Source organism: Equus przewalskii, chromosome 1, assembly GCF_037783145.1.
Source record: "Equus przewalskii isolate Varuska chromosome 1, EquPr2, whole genome shotgun sequence".
NCBI lineage: Eukaryota > Metazoa > Chordata > Mammalia > Perissodactyla > Equidae > Equus > Equus przewalskii.
In genome coordinates, this window is record NC_091831.1 from 123,994,642 (window position 1) to 124,014,876 (window position 20,235).

At 37.9% G+C, this 20,235-nt stretch overlaps 1 protein-coding gene across 2 annotated transcripts in view; it reads right to left on the minus strand.

Annotated features, from left to right (window-relative positions):
• Positions 1 to 20,235, minus strand: part of GLCE (glucuronic acid epimerase) — a 131,756-nt gene that overhangs the window by 70,350 nt on the left and 41,171 nt on the right. The window lies entirely within an intron of this gene.

The following is a 20,235-nucleotide window of genomic DNA, read 5'->3' on the forward strand; positions in this document are numbered from 1 at the left end:
TCTAGCACTGGATAAAATGAGGTAATCACACTCCAACCCGTCTCTCTGAGTCAATGTAGCTACAAGACTTGGATGGAATCCATTAAGCAGCTATCTGAGGACCATGAAAAGCAAACTGTAGCAAGCAGATTGGGTAAGAAGACCAGAATTTGAAGTACCACTGAAAGAGCATTTCGTTTCTGACTGGCATCCTCCAGCCTGAACTTAATACAGCCCCAAACCCAGAAGAGGGCATTGGCACAGAGAACTCCTCCAGAGAAGCCCTCTAGTGCTGACTCTAAGAGGGGAACGAATCTCCTAACACTCACAACAAAGTGTGGAAATCCTTCCCCAGCTTCCCTCCATGGCCCCCCGTCCTCTCAAGCTTAGCCTCCTGTGGCAGGTATGGCAATGGAGGCCACCTGGACCCTAAAACTCTGAGGGAGGGGAACATCTTCCTCTCTGATCCAAAGAGCTGTGGTCCCAAGAGGATGTGGTGAATCCCTGCTGCTTTTTTCTCTCTCCCTCTTTTTTCTCAAGTTGTCCTACCACTTGGCCCTGGATATGGGCACAACTGTAAGGAGTGCACATTAGAGAGGGATAAACTAAACCCCATCTTTCTGACTGGAGAATGGAAAAGGGTAGTCCCAGGGAATCCGAAATTACTGGGAGATCCCAGAGAGGGAGGAGCTGGAGAAAGCAATGCTTCAAAGTTGTTTATAATGCCTTGGCTCACCTGCAAGCAGCACATGTGTGGATCTGATCCAAATAAGCATACACAGACTCTGAGACTTAAACTATGGGATAGACCACTACCTCATTCCAGACTGGTCAATGGGTGGTGCATATGTTGGACAGAACCAAAGAGCATGGCAAAGACTCTGAAAAGTGAACTGATGTTGTAACCACAACCCACAGCAACTTGCAGTCTGAACCTAACTGAATTGATTGCCTACTAAAACAAATATATCAACATTCTGTGTAGGATTTAAACAAGTCTCATAATACTCAAAATGTTCAGGATATTACTTGGCATATGAGGAACCAGGAAAATCTCAACTTACATGGGAAAAGATGCCTACATCAAAAAAGCAGAGATGCTGGAATTATCTGAGGCAGATATTAAAGATATTAAAGCAACTATCATAGAATGCTTCACCAAGTAAGAACAAACATTCTTGAAACAAATGGAAAACAGAAAGGCTTAGTAAAGAGATAGAAGATATAAAAAAGAACTAAATGCAAATCTTAGAAGTAGAAAAATACCAATAATCAAAATTAAAAACTCACTAGAGGAGCTCAATAGTAGAATGGAGATGAAAAAAGAAAAAGTCAGTGAACTTAATATAGACGAACAGAAATTATCCAATGTGAACAAAAGAGAGAAAAAGATGGGGAAAAAAAGAAGAGTGCCTCAGGTCAACATTTGTGACTCTAGAATCCCAGCAAGAGAAAAGAGATCAGTGTAATAAAAATATTTTAAGAAAACATTTTCCAAATTTGATGAAAGATATAAACACACAGATTCAAGAAGCTCAGCAAACATGCAAACAAAATAAATACAAAGAAATCTATGACCAGACACACACTAATAAAATTTTAGAAAACTGAAGATAAAAATATCTCGAAAGGAACCAGAAAAATTTAGCATTACTTATAGGGGGAAAAGTGTTCAAATGACTGTGAATTTCTCTTCAGAAAACAAGCAAGCCAGAAGGAAGTGGAACATTTTTAAAGTACTGAAAGAAAAGAACCTTCAACCCAGAATTCTACATCCAGCAAAAATATTCTTTGGAGATGAAAGTGAAATAAAGATATTCTTAGACGAAGGAAAACTAAGAGAAGTTGACAGCAGAAGTGCTTTGAAAAAAGTTGCTAAAGGAAATTCTTCCAACAGATGATACATGACACCATAAGGAAACTTTGAAACATCAGGAATGAAAGAAAAGCAACCTAATTGTTCAATATATGAGTAAATATAATAGACTATTCTTACCTTCTTAAGTTCTTTAAAATATGTTTGAGACTTGAAATCAAAAAGTATAAACGTCTGATGGAGCTTTCAATGTATATATTGTAATATGTACATAATACAAATAATATATAACACAACTACAGCATAAAGGAGGGGAGTAAAAAGTTTGTATGGTAGCACAGTTTCTACGTGCCACTTGAAGTAGTAAAATATTGATTCTAAGTAGACTGTGAAAAGTTAAGTATACTGTAATCTCTAGAGCAACCACTAAAAAAAAAGCTATACAAAGATATAGTTAAAAACACAATCAATAAAATTATAAAGGAATACCTAACCAAAAAACAAAAAAAAATTTCAGTAATTCAAAAGAAGACAGGAAGGGGAAAACAGAGAAACAAAAAACAGAGGCAACAAATGGGGGTAAAAAGGAAGAAAATGGTAGACACAAATCTAAATATATCAATAATTACATTAAATGTAAAAGATTTAAACATAACAACTAAAAGAAAGTCAGAAAAGAATAGTAGAAAGAAACATTCTTTAAATATAACGCTACTGGTAAATGAGGCCATTGCTGAAAGGGACCATGAGCCAAGGAAAGCAAACAGCTCTAGAAGGCGGAAAGAACACAGAAACAAATTCTCCTCTGGAGGCTCCAGAAAGAATGCAGTCCTGCTGACAACTGGAATTTAGTCCGCTGAAACGGGCCGCAAACTTCTGACCTCCAGAACTGTAAGATAATAAATTTCTACTATTTAAGCCACTGTTCGTGGTAATTTGTTACAGCAGCAATAGAAAACTAATAACAATGAATCATAAAACAAATCTTTACAAACTTAAAAGAACTGAAATCACACAAAGGATGTTATCTGACCATAATAAAATCAGACTAGATATCAATAACAGAATAACAGGACCATCTCCAAACACTAGGACATTTTAAAACACACTGATAAGTAATCCATGGGTCAAAGAGGAAGTCTCAAGGAGAAACAAAATATTCTGAACTGAAGAAAAGTAAGACAATATATCAAAAGTTGTGGGATGAAGCTAAGCAGTACTCAGAGATGTCACAGCATTAAATGCTTATGTTAGAAAAAAGAAAAGTCTAAAATTAGTAATCTAAGCGTTCATCTTAAGAGACTAGAACAAGAATAGCAAATTAAAAAGTAAAAGGAATGAAATAAAGAGGAGAAATCAATGAAACCAAAAGGAACAAAAAGTCAAACAAGATATAAGTAAATATAAAGACATACTTTGTTCAGACTGGAAAACTCAAAATAGTAAAGATGTCAATCTCTCCCAAACTGGTCTACAGATTTAATGAGATTCCAATCAAACTCCCAGGATTTCTTGTAGTTATAGACAAGCCAATTCTAAAATTAATATGGAAAGGCAAAGGAACTAAAGTAGCCAGAACTATTAAAAACAAATTAAAAAAAAGAATAAAGTTGGAGGAACCACACTATTCAATTTTAAGGATTTAAGCTATAGTTACCAAGACAGTATGATGTTGGCGAAGGGACAGATACACTGATCAATGGAACAGAATAGAGTGTCCACAAACAGCTCCATACAAACATGGCCAACTGATTTTTGACCAAGGTGCAAAGACAACACAATGAAAAAACGACAGTCTTTTTGAAAAATGGTGTTGGAACAAGTGAGCATCCACATGCAATGAAAAAAACGAACTTTGACCTAAACCTCTCCCTTCATATAAAAATTAACTCAAAATGGATCATAAACCCAAATGTAAGGTATAAAACTATAAAACTTTTGCAAAAAAAGGGGACAAAATCTTTGTCACCTAGGGCTAGGAAAAGAGTTCTTAAATATGACACCAAAATATATATAACCCATTAAGTGAAAAGTGATAAATTGGACTTCATCAAAATTAAAACTTGTGTTCTAGAAAGATATCTAAGATAATATAAAGACAAGCTACAGAAAATTACACATCTAACAAAAGGACCTGTATCCAGAATATATAAAGAACTCTCAAAACTCAGCGTGAAAACAATCCAATTTAAATATAAGCAAAAGCACACCTACTAGAATGGCTAAAATCCAAAAAACCTGGCAATACAAAATGCTGCCAGAGATGTGGAGCAAGACAAACTCTCACTCATTGCTAGTGGGAATGGAAAACGGCAAAGTAACTTTGAAAAACAGTTTGGCAGTTTCTTATAAAGTTAAATTTACACTTCTCATACAACTCAGCAAATGAACTCCTAGATATTTACTCAAGTGAACAGAAAATTCATATTCACACAAAAATCTGTACATGATTGTTTAATAGAAGCTTTATTCATAATCACCAAAAACTGGAAGGAACCAAGATGTCCTTCAACAGGTTGTTAAAAAAAAATGATTGAAGAAAAGAAGCGGACAGTCTCCATTCAGAGAACTGCAAAATGGTGTGGAAGGCAGCAAGCTTTTATAGGATTAAGAATAAAGAACAAGGAAGAGAAAAACAGAAAATATCTGATTGGCTAGGGCCACATAGTCGACCATGTTTGGAGTGAGAAAGCCCAGAGCTGGCTTGGTGTCTGGGGGTTGGAATGACTAGATATACTGATTTCTGGTCAAGTGGAGTATTTATAGGGATACAATAAGTTTTAGTTTACTGACAGGGCCCCCCAGGCAGGAGCAGCTTCATCTTGGCCGACAAAGTTATTTCAACAAGGTGAATGGAAAAACCAATTGTGGTACACCCATGCAACAGAATATTCTGCAGGAATAAAAAGGAATGAACTATTTGATTCATGCAATGACCTGGATAAATCTTAAATGCACTTTGCTAAGTGAAAGAAGTCAGATCCAAAAAGCTACGGATTATAAGACTGCATTCAGATGACACACTGGAAAAGGCAAAACTATATGAAAAGAAAAGAGATTAGCAGTTGTCAGGGATTGGGGGATACAGGAATGGCTGACTACAAAGCAAAAGCACAGGTGCGATATTGTGATTTATAAGAAACACATGTATTTGGTCATCTAGACGACCAGTTATTTCTCATATATATTTGGTCTTTGTCCTAAGTTTCCTGGCTCACAGCACCCAAAACCACCGGAATTTCCTGAGTGATAAGAGCTTGGGAGCATCCTTTGTTATAATATTTGGTCCCCTGTCCTCAGTTCCTGTAACTGCTTCAGAGCCTTAAAAGTCAAATAAATGAGTGTCTTGTTATTCATAACAAGCCCCTTTCCACCACAACTGGGTTTACGTTGATGAAGTGACTTTTGGGAAGCACCTAAGGACGGGGGCTGGTTGCCAGGAGAACCAACCATGTGACTAGAGGGTTGAATCAATCCACAACGGCCAATGATTTAATCAAGCAAGGCTACGAAATTAAAGCCTCCATAAAAACCCCACAGGAGGGGTTTCAGAGAGCTTCCAGGTTGGTGAGCCACGGAGATTTGGGGAGAGTGGCATGCTCAGAGAAGGCATGGAAGCCCCACACTCTCTTCCCATTCTTTGCCCTATGCATCTCTTCCATCAGCCTGTTCCTGAGTTGTATCCTTTTATAAAAACCAGTAACCTAGTAAGTAAAATGTTTCTCTGAGTTCTATGAGCCACAACAGCAAATTAGTCTAACCCAAGGAGGGGGTTGTTGGAACCTCTGATCCACAGCTGGTGGGTCAGAAGCACAGGTGACAACTTGGGCTCTCAAATGGTGTGTGAAGTGGGGAGGCCGGGGGCGGGAGGAGGGGACATGGGGGGCAGTCTTACAGGACTGAGCCCTTAACCTGATGCTATCTCTGGGTAGGCAGTCTCAGAATTGAGTTGAATTGTAGGACACCCAGATGGTGTCCAAGAAGTGCTTATTGATGTGGGGAACTAGGGAACTCCTCCCACCGCTCACAGACAAATATGCTCACTGTAATTGGGTCCAGAACCTTTTAACAGGAGAATTTTTAGAGTGATGAAATTGTCTATATGGTACTGGGGTAGTGGATAATGATCCTGTGCATTTGTCAAAATCCAGAGAACTGTTCATCACAAGAAGTAAATTTTGTATGCAAATTTAAATGTATGCAAATTTTAAAAATCAACTAAGATGCTGAGGAAATTTCAAGACAGAATGCAGTCTGTGACAAATGAATCTGACTGTATTACAAATGAATGGCATAACCCCACTGGAGGGAGTAGGGGGAAAATGAGCTGGTCTAAGTAACTTTGGAAAACAGTGTTTTGAATGGAAACCTTAAGGCTAAATACAAAAGGACCTGTACATAAACACTGTACTCTAGTTGGTAAATTTATTTCTCATGGGGGTACTGGTTATCAACTCTGAACTTGCTTTACAGACATTGGTATGAACTTAACACACATACTGCTTAATATATAATACAGATGAATAAATACAGAAACAATTACAGATATGTATAGATACATGGATTAGTATACAGATAGATAATTCCTAGCTCTGACCTCTAAGAGTGCCTAGAAACAGTGACACTCCAATAGCAAGGAGTACACCCAGTACCCAAACATTGATCTCTAAACACGATTCTCCAATACAAGAAACCAGAGTTCAGAGAAATGACTGATTCTCGGAGTAGAGTGGAGAAAATACAAGATGAGCCTGGAGCCTCTTGTAGTGCCAGAAATCAAAGACACACTCAAAAAAGAAAAGGACGGGGGGCTGGCCCCGTGGCCGAGTGGTTAAGTTCGCGCACTCCGCAGCAGGCGGCCCAGTGTTTCGTTAGTTCGAATCCTGGGCGCGGACATGGCACTGCTCATCAGACCACGCTGAGGCAGCGTCCCACATGCCACAACTAGAAGAACCCACAACGAAGAATACACAACTATGTACCGGGGGGCTTTGAGGAGAAAAAGGAAAAAATAAAATCTTTAAAAAAAAAAAAAGAAAAGAAAAGGACGGGGACATGTCAAAGGGACACAGGGGTCAACATTGGAATAACTTTAGCAACAAAATAAATAACATAGTACTGGATTATAAGCCAAGGTATAAAAGAAGTATTGATATAAATGAATGAATGCACAAATGGAAGAGAAGGGACAAACTTCCTCACAGAAGAATTCCTAATAGTGTATGTAGATACATCCCCATCCGTAAAATGAAGCTTAATAACCCTACCCTTTTGAGTGTAGGCTGGAATTAGTGACTCATTTGCAAAGAACAGACGATGGAAAGACAAAAATAATAAGTTTACAGTGGACAAACCTAGCAAACACTATCTTAACCAAGTGATGTTGTTATGTACTCCCTGATATGATGTGATGAGAAGGGCATTTCACTTCATTATCACCTCTGATATACTTCCCTAAAACCCTGAACTTCAGTCTAATCATAAGAAAGACACAAGGAAAACCCAAACTGGGGGACATTCTACAAAATATCTGACTAGTACTAGTACTCAAAACTATCAAGGTCATGAAAAACAACGAAAGACTGAGAAACTGCCACACACCACTGGAGACTAAGGAGACATGACACACGCAGTGCGGAATCCTGAATTAGATCCTAGAATAGAAAAATGAGACTAGTGGAAAATCTGGCAAAATTTGAGTTTAGAATTTGGATTTTGGTTAATGTAGGGTATCAATGTTGGTTTCCTGGTTTTGACAAATGTACTTGGTTTTGATTTTGTAAGATGTTATCATGGAAAGCTGAGTAAGGAATATAGAAGAACTCTCTGTATTATCTTTGCAACTTTTCTATAAGTCTAAAATTTTAAAAAATGGACAAAAGATTTGAACAGACCCTTCACCAAACAGGATATTTGTATAGCAAAAAAGCACATGACAAGATGTTCAACATCATTAGCTATTAAGAAAATGCAAAATAAAACCATCACCAGGGGCCAGCCCCGTGGCCGAGTGGTCAAGTTCACACACTCCACTTTGGCAGCCCAGGGTTTTGCCAGTTCAGATCCGGGGCATGGACATGGCACCGCTCATCGAGCCATGCTGAGGCGGCATCCCACATGCCACAACTAGAAGGACCCACAACTAACAATATACAACTATGTATTGAGAGCTTTGGGGAGAAAAATGAAAAATAAAAAACCTTTTAAAAAACCATTATTAGATATTCCAAACCTATTAGAATGCTAAAACTACCAAGATTGCCCATACCAAGTGCTGACAAGTCAGCAGAACAACTAGAACTATCATACATTGCTGATGGGAACACAAAGTGGCACAGCCACTTCAGAAAACAGTTTGGCAATTTCTTAGTAAGTTAAGTTACATACTTCCTATATGATGCAGCAATCCCACTACTATATATTTACCCAAGAGAAATGAAAACTCACATTTACACAAAAGCCTGTATAGGAATGTCTGTAACATCTCTATTCAAAATAGGTAAAAACTTGAAACAACCCAAAGTTCTTCAATGAATGAATGGATAAACAAACTGTGGTACATTCACACAACCAAATATTACTCAGCAATAAAAAGGAATGAAATACTGATATACAAAACAACTTAGATGAATCTTAAGGCACTATGCTGAGTAAATGCATGTGTAACCATCCCAAATCGCTATGTGATTCCATTTAATGGCCATTTCTGCAAAGACAAACTAAAACGACAGAGTGGTTCCCAGGGGTTACCAGTGCAGGGGGGAGGGGAACAACTACAAACGGTTAGCGGGAGGGAGTTTTGTTTTATGAACTAATAATGATCTGTCTGAGTACTGACTGTGATGATGGTTACATGAATCTACACACATGTTAAACCTCATCAACTCTACACAGAGAAAGTCAATTTTACTGCATGTTCATGTTTTAAAAATTTCTGAAAAACAAAAAACCTTTAAATCATCGAAGTTTTTCCAGGATATTTAGTTTGGATTTTACAGTCTGTAAAAATCCTCTTGCTTATTCTGGCTACTTTTAAGATAGAGCTAGTGACAAACTTTTCAGCTCACTCCTGACACAGAATCCTGGCGGGATCAACAGCCTCAGTGTCAGCTCCTCTAGGCGGTGCCTCATCTGCAGAGGTGTCTCATCTGCTAACAACCACAATCCCACCTAACTGAAGAGAAAATCCTGAGGTCTACTTAATGGCATCATAACAGAACTTTCCTTCAAGTTTTTTCTTCTAAGAACACATTTATAGCCAGAGAATGCCACGGAGGGAAAATATGTGATTAACTCTACTTCTACTGCATAGAAGCATTCTGAAAATGAAAAACTAAAACATAATCATTTGTTTCCACCCTTATTATGACGGAAAAAATCAGTTGTTTTGTTTGAATAAATAGGATAAAGTAAAGCAAAGATGTAAATCAGATAACATAATATTTCAGAATTAATTCTACTCTTCTGCAAGAGTTTATCCATCTTACCTGAACTAATACAATAGTACTATAGGCTTCCATTGTCCTACACACACATGTGGCACAAAACATTCAGATCCACATACTACAGGAATTAATTTAAATTTAAAAAATCTAAGTACAAAGGTACTACCTCTCTCCTGAACATCTTTTTCATATTATTTAATCTATCTAATTCTTAAGTTTACCTTAGGTGTTATTTTTTGAAATCATATTCAGCCAACTATTTGCATTTAAGTGAAACTCAATGACTACTTATTTTTAAGGGTAACAACTGTTCTCTATTGTGCTAGTAAATGTAGCAAAAATTTCACACCGCTATACTTTATTTAAAACAACCAGAGATGTTAAAAAAAGCCAATCTGTAACTGCACTAACTTGAAATGGAAAACAAAAAACCTCCGTGAGGAACAGGTTTTGCCTTAAGGCCTTTTGTTTTCCTAATATTACATTCAATTAGAAGTGAAATGGCCTGCTTCAAGAATTTAGGTTTAGTTTCCCCAGAAACACATTTGGAAAAATATACGACTTATGTCTGGAACCATATCCTTTCTAACTGAAGCCATTTGTGTGTGGTCGCTGTAACAGTTCACTAAGGCCAGTTTAGTTTCCACCCCCGTTAAACAGCGCCTACTGCACATCTGTATGTTTATTGCTCCATGTCAGCTTCTCAGCAGATGTTCAATTTACTAAACAAAGGATGCTTTAACAATTTAAATCTGACTCCTAAAGATGCACCTGTCAAAAGCTTTCGGTAAGTCAGTAAATTTCATCTGTCTCTCTATGGCACTGCATGTACTTAAGTCACTTCTATATATACATATATATATATTTTGTGTGTGTGAGGAAGATTGGCTCTGAGCTAACATTTGTTGCCAATAATCTCCCTCTTTTTTTTTTTTGCTTGAGGAAAATTAGCTCCGAGCTAACATCTGTGCCAATCTTCCTCTATTTTTACGTGGGACATTGCCACAGCATGGCTTGATGAGCGGCACAGGTCCACACCCAGGATCCGAACCCAAGAACCTGGGCTGCTGAAGCAGAGTGCGCTGATCTTAACCACTATGCCATGGGGCTGGCCCTTCAGTCACTCCTATATTTTAATGTCCATGACCACAGAGGGGTTTTTCACTCTCTTTTTAAAAGAATCAAGAGAACCTCATTTTTATTATTGTACCAATCATTGTTATACTTCCAGCTGTCTTCAAAAGTTTCCATGTAATAGAATTTTTACATTTAAATTATATCAAAGAGGATGCTACAGTTTCCAGACACTGAGGCATCAAAAAAGTTCATAGAAATTAACATTATCTAGTTACATTTTAAAGATTACAGTGCATCAAACCACCTCTATAAAATAAAAGGTAGATAAAATGTTGCTTCACCCAAAACCAGAATATGAAAATAGCCATCTCTACGTAAGCAAATCAAATGAATTTTCCACCCACTATTCTAAAATTTCTTTTAGAAATGAAATTTTGTGTAAATATATTTAGGCTCTTTGTTAGGAGACATAAAGAGTCATATTGCTAATCATCCATAAATAATGGTAAGCTGCCAAAGAATAATGAAGAAATTTTGGATGGAGAGCTTAGTATGTATTGAAATTAAGAAGGTGGCCTACTGGCCCCATGGCCAAGTAGCTAAAGTTCCACGTTCTCTGCTTTGGCGGCCCAGGGTTCATGGGTTCAGATCCTGGGTATGGACCTACTCCACTCATCAGTCATGCTGTGGAGGCATCCCACATACAAAATAGAGAAAGACTGGTACAGATGTTAGCTCAGGGCTAGTCTTCCTCAAGCAAAAAAAGAGGAAGACTGGCAAAGGATACTAGCTCAGGGCAAATCTTCACTAGAAAAGAAAAAAAGAAGGTGCCCTAAGGAGTGACATCAGCAACATGGCAGAGTGAGCTGTTCCCTTTATCTCTCCCCCTTTGAACTACAACTAAGTGGACATTCATTGACCAGTGGAGGAGACAAAAACAGCACAACAGGATGCCTGAGAGACCCATACAGCTATACATCTGAAGGTGATGGATGGACTAGGCCCCTGGGGAAGTAGTGGAGATAGGTAAGCACTCCCCTACCCTTCCCCAGCAGCCCTGTGCACACATATGAATGCTTTCTCAGCTGGAAGGAGCACCCATAGTGCAGCTGTGGTCCCACAAATAGGAATGTGCTGAGGCATTACTGTAAGAAGAGCTGGCAGCAGCCTTCAGCCTGCATGCGAATACTTTCCTGGCTGGTGGGAGAGCCCACCATGCCACTGTGGTCAAAACAAGTGGCCCAGGCTCAGAACATACAAAGAAGCCCTGCCCACCAAGTATAGTGGCTGGTGCAACAGTAAGAAGAGGTGGCGGCACAAGTGTACGCTTTCCCAGCCAGCAAGAGCACTCATAGTACCGCTGCAGCCCCACAAGTGGGAATGCACCTCAGTGTGACTGTAAGAGGAGGTGGCAGCCCTGAGCCCACACATGAATGTCTTCCTGGCTGGTAGGAGCACCCGTCATATCCCCACGACTTCCAGCAGATGGGGTGGGATCAGAAACACAGCTCCTGCTTCCTCCCAGCGATAGTAGGTGGAATCCGTGACCTGATACCACCACAAATGTGCTGGCAAAGGATCAGGTCATCAAACACCATGAGAAACTACATTAACAATTCACAGCAGAAGGAAAATAGCAAGTCTCCAGAAACCAGCTCTGAAGTCACAGAAATTTATAATCTAAATGACACAGAATTCAAAATAGCTGTTATAAAGAAACTCAACAAGTTATATATAAAAAAAAAACTCATAAAGACAGTTCAATGACCTCAAGAAAGAAATCAATGAGAAGAAGGAATACTCCACCAAAGAGACTGACACTATATATATAAAAAAAAAAAACAAGCAGAAATTCTGGATATGAAGAACACAATCAATGGGATTAAAAAAATAATCTAGAATCTTGAAAAAATAAAGCTGACATCACCAAAGAAAGAATTAGTGATTGAGAGGACAGAAATACAGAAATGCTTCAGGTGGAGGAGGAGAGAGAACTAAGATTTAAATGAAGGAACTCTTAGAGAAATATCCAACTCAATTAGGAAAAGCAACATAAGGATTATAGGTATTCCAGAAGGAGAAAAGAGACAGAAAGGAGCAGAGAGCTTGTTCAAAGGAATAATAGCTGAGAACATGCCAAAGCTGGGAAAGGAATCGGACTTACAAATGCATGAAGCCAATAGAACTCCTAATTACACCAATGCTAAAAGATCTTCTCCAAGGCATATAATAGTAAAACTGGCAAAAGTCAATGACAAAGAAAAAGTGTTAAGGGCAGCAAGGCTGAAGAACCTCTATCAGGCTTTCAGTGGATTTCTCGGCAGAAACCTTACAGGATAGGAGAGATTGGAAGGATAAATTCAAAATAATGAAAGACAAAAACTTTCAACCAAGAACACGCTATTCAGTGAAACTATCCTTCAGATACGATGGAGAAATAAAAGCTTTCCCAGATAAACAAAAGCTGAGGGAGTTTATCGCCATGAGACCTCCCCTACAAGAAATGATCAAGGATGCCCTCACACTTGAAACAAAAAACAAAGGTCTATGAAGCTTTGAGCAGAGATAAATAGAAAAAAATCAGAAATCTGCAGCTCTCTCTAACAACAAGGTAGCAAATACTTAATTGTAACTTAAAAGATACAGGGAAATGAAGCATCAAAAGTAGAACAGAGCCGGCCCCGACGGCCTAAGGGTTAAAGTTCAGTGTGCTCCACTTAAGCAGCCCGGGTTTGGTTCACAGGCACAGAACCACAACCCTCATCTGTCACTAGCCATGCTGTGGTGGCAGCTCACATAGAAGGACTTACAATTAGAATATACAACCATGTACTGGGGATTTCGGGGGGAGGGAATAAAAGAGAGAGAGGAAGACTGGCAACAGATGTTAGCTCAGGGCAAATCTTTCCCAGAAAAAAAAAAGTAACTATAAACACTTCAACTTAGTCGCAAACTCACAACAAAAAACAGGATAATTTGTGACAAGAATAACTGAGAAAGGGAAGAGCAACAGGATGAAACCTGTTTAGGCGAATGGAGATAAGAGGCTATCAGAAAACGGACTATCTCACCTACAACATCTTTTATACAAACCTCACGGTAACCACTAAAAAAAAATCAGAGCACAGCTACAATTTATAGAAAGAGAGAAAACTGAGAAAATCACCACAAAAAAACCACCAAAATGAAATGGCAGTCAGAAAAACAAAGAAAGAGAAACAATGGAAATACAGAATAACTGGAAAACAAGAGATGAAATGGTAGTGTTAAGCCCTCATATATCAATAATCACTCTCAATGTAAATGGACTGAATTCCCCAATCAAAAGACAGAGTGGCTGGATGGATAAAAACAAGACCCAACAGTATGCTGCTTCTAGGAAACATATCTCAGCTCTAAAGACAAACATTAGGTTCAGGGTGAAGGGATGGAAGACGATACTCCAAGCAAATGGCAAATAAAAGAAAGCAGGTGTTGCCATACTTATATCAGACAAAGCAGGCTTCAAGATAAAAAAGATAATGAGAGACAAAGACGGGCAATACGTAACAATAAAAGGGAATTTCCACCAAGAGGACATAACACTTACGAATATATATGCACCTAACACAGGAGCACCAAAGTATATAAAGCAACTATTAACACACCTAAAGGGAAAAATTAACAGCAACACAATAATAGAAGGGGACCTCAACACCCCACTTACATCAATAGAGAGATCATCTAGACAGAAAGTCAACAAGGAAATAGCAGATTTAAATGAAACACCTGTCAGATGGACTTAATAGATATATAGAGAGCATTCATTCCAAAACCAGCATAATATACATTCTTCTCAAGTGCACATGGAACACTCTCAAAGATAGACCATATGTTAGGAAACAAGGCAAGCCTCAATAAATTTAAGAAGACTGAAATCATATCAAGCATTTTTTCTGACTATAATGCTATGAAACTAGAAATCAGCTACAAGAAAAAGGCTTGGAAAGTGACAAACGTGGAAACTAAACAACACGCTACTGAACAACTACTGGATCAATGAAGAAATCAAAGGAGAAATTTAAAAATACCTGGAGAAAAACAAAAATGAAAATACAACATATCGATTTTTATGGGATGCAGCAAAAGCGGTTCAAAGAGGGAAATTCATAGCAATAAAAGCCCACCTTAACAAATGAGAAAAACTTCAAATAAGTAATCTTAAACTATACCTAACAGAACTAGAAAAAGGAGAATAAACAAAGCCAAAAGTCAGCAGAAGGAGGGAAATATTAAAAATTAGAGTAGAAATAAATGAAAGAGAGAATAAAAAAGCAGTAGAAAGGATCAAGGAAACTAAAAGCTGGTTCTTTGAGAAAATAAACAAAATTGACAAACTATCAGCCAGACTCGCCAAGAAAAAAAGAGAGAAGGCTCAATTAAATAAAATTAGAAATGAAGGAGGAGAAATTACAACAGATACTGTAGAAATACAAAGGATTATGAGAATACTATGAAAAACTATACGCCCACAAATTGGATAACCTACCTAGAAGAAATAGATAAATTCTTAGACTCATACAATCTCCCAAAACTGAACCAAGAAGAAATACAGAATCTGAATAGACAAATCACAAGTAAAGAGATTGAAACAGTAATTAAAAACCTCCCAAAACACAAAAGTCTAGGACCAGATGGCTCCTCTGGAGAATTCAACCAAACATTCAAAGAAGATTTAATACCTATGCTGCTCAAACTATTCCAAAACATTGAAGAGATGGAACGCTTCCTAACTCATTCTAGGAGGCCAACATTACCCTGCTAACAAAACCAGACAAGAACAGCACAAAGAAGGAAACTTACAGGCCAATACCACTGATGAAGATAGATGCAAAAATCCTCAACTAAACACTGGCAAACTGAATACAGCAACACATTAAAAAGATCATACACCATGAGCAAGTGGGATTAATACCAGAGATGCAGGGATGGTTTAACATCTACAAATCAATCAGTGTGATACACATTAACAAAATGAGGAATAAAAATCAGACAATCATCTCAATAGATGCAGAGAAAGCACTTGACAAGATCCAACACCCATTTATGATAAAAATTCTCAATAAAATAGGTATAGAAGGAAAGTATCTCAACATAATAAAGGCCGAACATGCAAACCCACAGCCAACAGCATACTTAACAGTGAAAAATTAAAAGCTATCCCTCTGTGAACAAGAACAAGATTGCCCACTCTCGCCATATTCAACACACACCTGGAGGTTTTGGCAAGAGCAATTAGGCAAGAAAAAGAAACAAAAGGAATCCAAATTGGAAAGGAAGAAATGAAACTCTTGCTGTTTGCAGATAACATGATTCTACAGATAGAAAACTCTGAGGAATCCATCAGAAAACTATTAGAAATAATCAACAACTACAGCAAAGTTGCAGGTACAAAATCAACTTACAAAAATCAGTTGCACGTGTATACACTAATAACAAACTGGCAGAAGGAGAAGTCAAGAATACAACCCCATTTACAATCACAACAAGAAGAATAAAATATCCAGGAATAAATTTAACCAAAAAGGTGAAAGATCTATACACTGAAAACTATAAGACATTATTGAATGGAAACAAAGAAGATATAATATAAAGAAATGGAAAGATATTCTATGCTCATGGATTGGAAGAATAAACATAGTTAAAATGTCCATATCACCTAAAGCAATCTACAGATTCAATGCAATCCCAATCAGAATCCTAATGACTATCTTCATGGAAATAGAACAAACAGCCATAAAATTTATATGGAACAACAAAAGATGTTGAATAGCCAAAGCAATCCTGAGAAAAAAGAACAAAGCTTGGAGGCATCACAATCCCTAACTTCAAAATATACTACAAAGCTAGAGTAATCAAAATAGCATGGTACTGGCAGAAAAACAGACACACAGATCAATGGAATAGAACTGAAAGCCTAGAAATAAAACCACACATCTATGGACAGCTAATCTTTGACAAAGGAGCCAAGAACATACAACGGAGAAAGGAAAGTCTCTTCAATAAGTGGTGTGGGGGAAATCTGGACAGCCACGTGGAAATTAATGCAAGTAGATCATTATCTTACACCATACACAAAAATTAACTCAAAATGTATTAAAGACTTGAATGTAAGACCTGAAACCATAAAACTCCTAGAAGAAAATATAGGCAGCACACTCTGACATTGATCTTAGCAGCATCTTTTTGAATACCATATCTACTCAGGCAAGGGAAACAAAAGAAAAAATAAACAAATGGGACTACATGAGACAAAAAAGCTTCTGCAAGGCAAAAAAAATCATGAACAAATGAAAAGATAACCCACCAACTAGGAGAAAATATTTGCAAATAATATATTCAACAAGGGGTTAATTTCCAAAATATATAAAGAACTCATACAAGTCAACAATAACCCCAAAAAAATCTGATGAAAAAATGGGCAGAGGATATGAACAGATTTTTCTCCAAAGCAGATACACAGATGGACAACAGACACATGAAAAGATGTTCAGCATCACTAATTATTAGGGAAATGCAAATCAAAACTACAATGGGATATCACCTTACACCTATTAGAACAGCTATAACTACCAAGACAAAAAATAACAAAAGTTGGAGAAGATGTGGAGAAAAGGGAAGCCTCATACACTGCTGGTCAGAATGCAAACTGGTGCAGCCACTACAGAAAACAGTAGCGAGACTTCTCAAAAAATTAAAATAGAAATATCATATGATCCAGCTATCCCACCCTGGGTATTTATCCAAAGAACATGAAATCAACAATTCAAAGAGATTTATGCACCCTATGTTCACTGCAGCATTATTCACTATAGCCAAGACATGGAAGCAACCCAAGTGCCCTTCTACGGATGAATGGATAAAGAAGATGTGATAGATGTGTGTATATATACACAACGCAATACCACTCAGCCATAAAAAAAGTCAAAATCGTCCCATTTGCAAGAACATGGATGGACCTTGAGGGTATGATGTTAAACGAAATAAGCCAGACAAAGAAAGACAAATACCATATGATTTGACTCATATGTGGAAGATAAACATAAAGAGGACAGATCAGTGGTTGCCAGAGGGGAAGGGGGTTAGGGGGTGGGTGGAAGGGGTAAAGGGGCACATATGTATGGTGACGGATAAAAATTAGACTACTGGTGGTGAGCATGATGCAGTCTATACAGAAAGTGACAAATTGTGTATACCTGAAATAAGACAATGTTACAAACATTGTGATCTCAATAAAATAATTAGAAAAAACAAAAAAGAAGGCACCCTACGACCCCACGTGACATTTATACTTTGTAGCCCAAACTTGTGTAACAAGTATATAGAGCCACCTGCCAAAGTTCTGACAAAAAGTTCTGTGACAGTCAAGTTTGAAATTAATGCCTGCTGGGTCTGTTATCTATAAATCTCACATACCTATTCTTACTCCAATCCCTCATTACTAAAGTTCCCCATTGCTGCTTTGGGACACTACATAATACAGAATTGTAACCTTGACCATCACTGCAAAAAAATTAACAATAACCGTGTTTAGAAGTCTTTGACAGTTGATAAGAATCCTGCGGTTTTCTCATAAAGAAGAGACTGACAGGGGCTGGCCTGGCGGCGTACAGGTTAAGTTCGTGCGCTATGCTTCCGTGGCCCAGGGTTCGCAGGTTCGGATCCCAGGCACAGACCTAGCATCACTCGTCAGGCAATGCTGTGGTGGCATCCCACATAAAACAGAGGAAGATTGGCACAGATGTTAGCTCAGTGACAATCTTCCTCAAGCAAAAAGAGGAAGACTGGCAACAGATGTTAGCTCAGGGCCACTCTTCCTCACACACACAAAAACAAGTAGACTGACACCCAGCACATAATGGGAACATAACAGGGAATTCTATATGGGGACAGAAGCTCTAAGATAGTAAACAACAGAAAGTAAATCTCTTTCATTATTTTAAAAAGCCTATCCATCCACAGAAAAGCCATACTGAGAAGTTTATTTTAATGTGCTTCTTTAAAGTTAATTCTAATGTGCTTTTAATGTGTTTATTTAATGAAGGCAATTCTTCACTATGTATTGATGAATACTGGTTTAAGCAACTAGCGATTTTTCTTTTTAATTGGGCAAATATTTTCTGGCTACTAAATCCAGGGGGAAAAAACAAAAGTTTGCCAATTTATACGATGACAGCATTTGTAAAGCTGTCTTTAGCACTTCAGAGTTTTTACTAAGAAACATAAAATGGAGTACAAGATAACTTTTAAGGCCTTTTAAACAACTTTTCAGCAGGTGTCTGATTAAATCTTAAATTGACATCTGAGTCTAGAGTGCTGAACTCAAAATTCCTCACTGCTTTTGGAACAGAAAATAGCAGAAAAGACAGGTGAGTTAGGTTCCTAACAAGGCGAAGGAAAAACAAAGTAAGGCGCTGTTAACAGTCTCTGTTGAGCATCTAGGACGCACCAGTACACTGTTGTGGTGGTGAGGTGAGGAAAGGGCCAAGACCAACACTAGTACCTGCTTTCAAAGAACTTACGTAAATATGAAATACATGAAAAATCCTTTAGAAAGCACCACTATATCTGCTTTGCTTGTTTTTATAAATATGCTCCTGTTACATAAGGACAAGGACTATGTCCTGTCTTGTTCACTATGATAGCCCCAGTGCCTTATGCAATGCCGAGAACACAGAAAGGACTCAAAAATTATTTGTTGGATAAATGAAGACCTTCAATAGCTACGTCAATGCTGACACTTGGCTTTCTTGACCCCAGTGACCTAGCCTCTTTGACAGGTAGAGTAATGGCCTTTCCAAGATGTCCTTCTCCTTTCACCTCCACCCTCAGCCTAGCTTCCCTTACAAGACAAAAGGGACTTTCAGTTATAATTAAGGTTAAGGACATTGAGATGGGGAGATTATTCTGGATTATCCAAGTACGCCCAATCTAATCATGAGTCCTTTAAAGTGGAAGAGGAAGACAGAAGGTGGGTCAGAGAGATGAGATGTAAGGAGGAGGAGAGATACTGGAAGTGTGAGTGGGCCTCGAACTGGCTTTGAAAATGGAGCAAGGAAAGATACAAGCCAAGGAATGAGGGTAGTCTCTAGGAGCTGGGAAGGGCTCTCATCTGACAGCCAGTAAGGCAATTGGGATTTAAACCCTACAACTGCAAGGAAAAGAATCCTGCCCTACAGCCTCCAGAAAGGAACACTGCCCTGCTGAAATCTTAATTTTAGCCCAGTGGGACCCCTGTGTTATCCTACCGACCTAGAGATAATAAATTTATTATTTAAGCTGCTAAGTTTGTAGTGATTTGTTATGGCAGCAATACAAAACTAATACACCCCCTTTAACCTCTACTCTAGCAACCTGAATATATAGCTTCTTGCCATCACCATAACAGTACTTCAATAAAACACCTAAAATTCCTAAGTGCTTCAATCTGATCACAATCTCCTATTTTTAACTCTTCTACTTCACACTTCTCACACTTGTCATTATGAAGGAAAGAGCGTGTTTAAAAGGATGGACATCTTGAAACAAAACGAATTAGTATTTTCTACTTACAATGTTTGATGAGCATTGTGCCAAAGAGTACATGATAGCCCCACAGAATGGTTATAAACAAACCACAAATTTCACACTCCCTGCAACATGCAGTACTAAGGACACACACAGAAATGTGTTATTAAACAACCCAGTGTGTCAAATCCCTAATAACTTACTTTCAAAGGAAAAGCCTTTTGTTTTTAAATCTGGAACCATTTCTTTGCCTCTTTATATTTATACACTTGCTTTTTAAAATATTAAAAACAACCTCATAAACAATCTGTTTAACAGTCATTAGAATTTTATCTAGCTAAAACAACAGCAGAGCATTCCAAAACACAGATG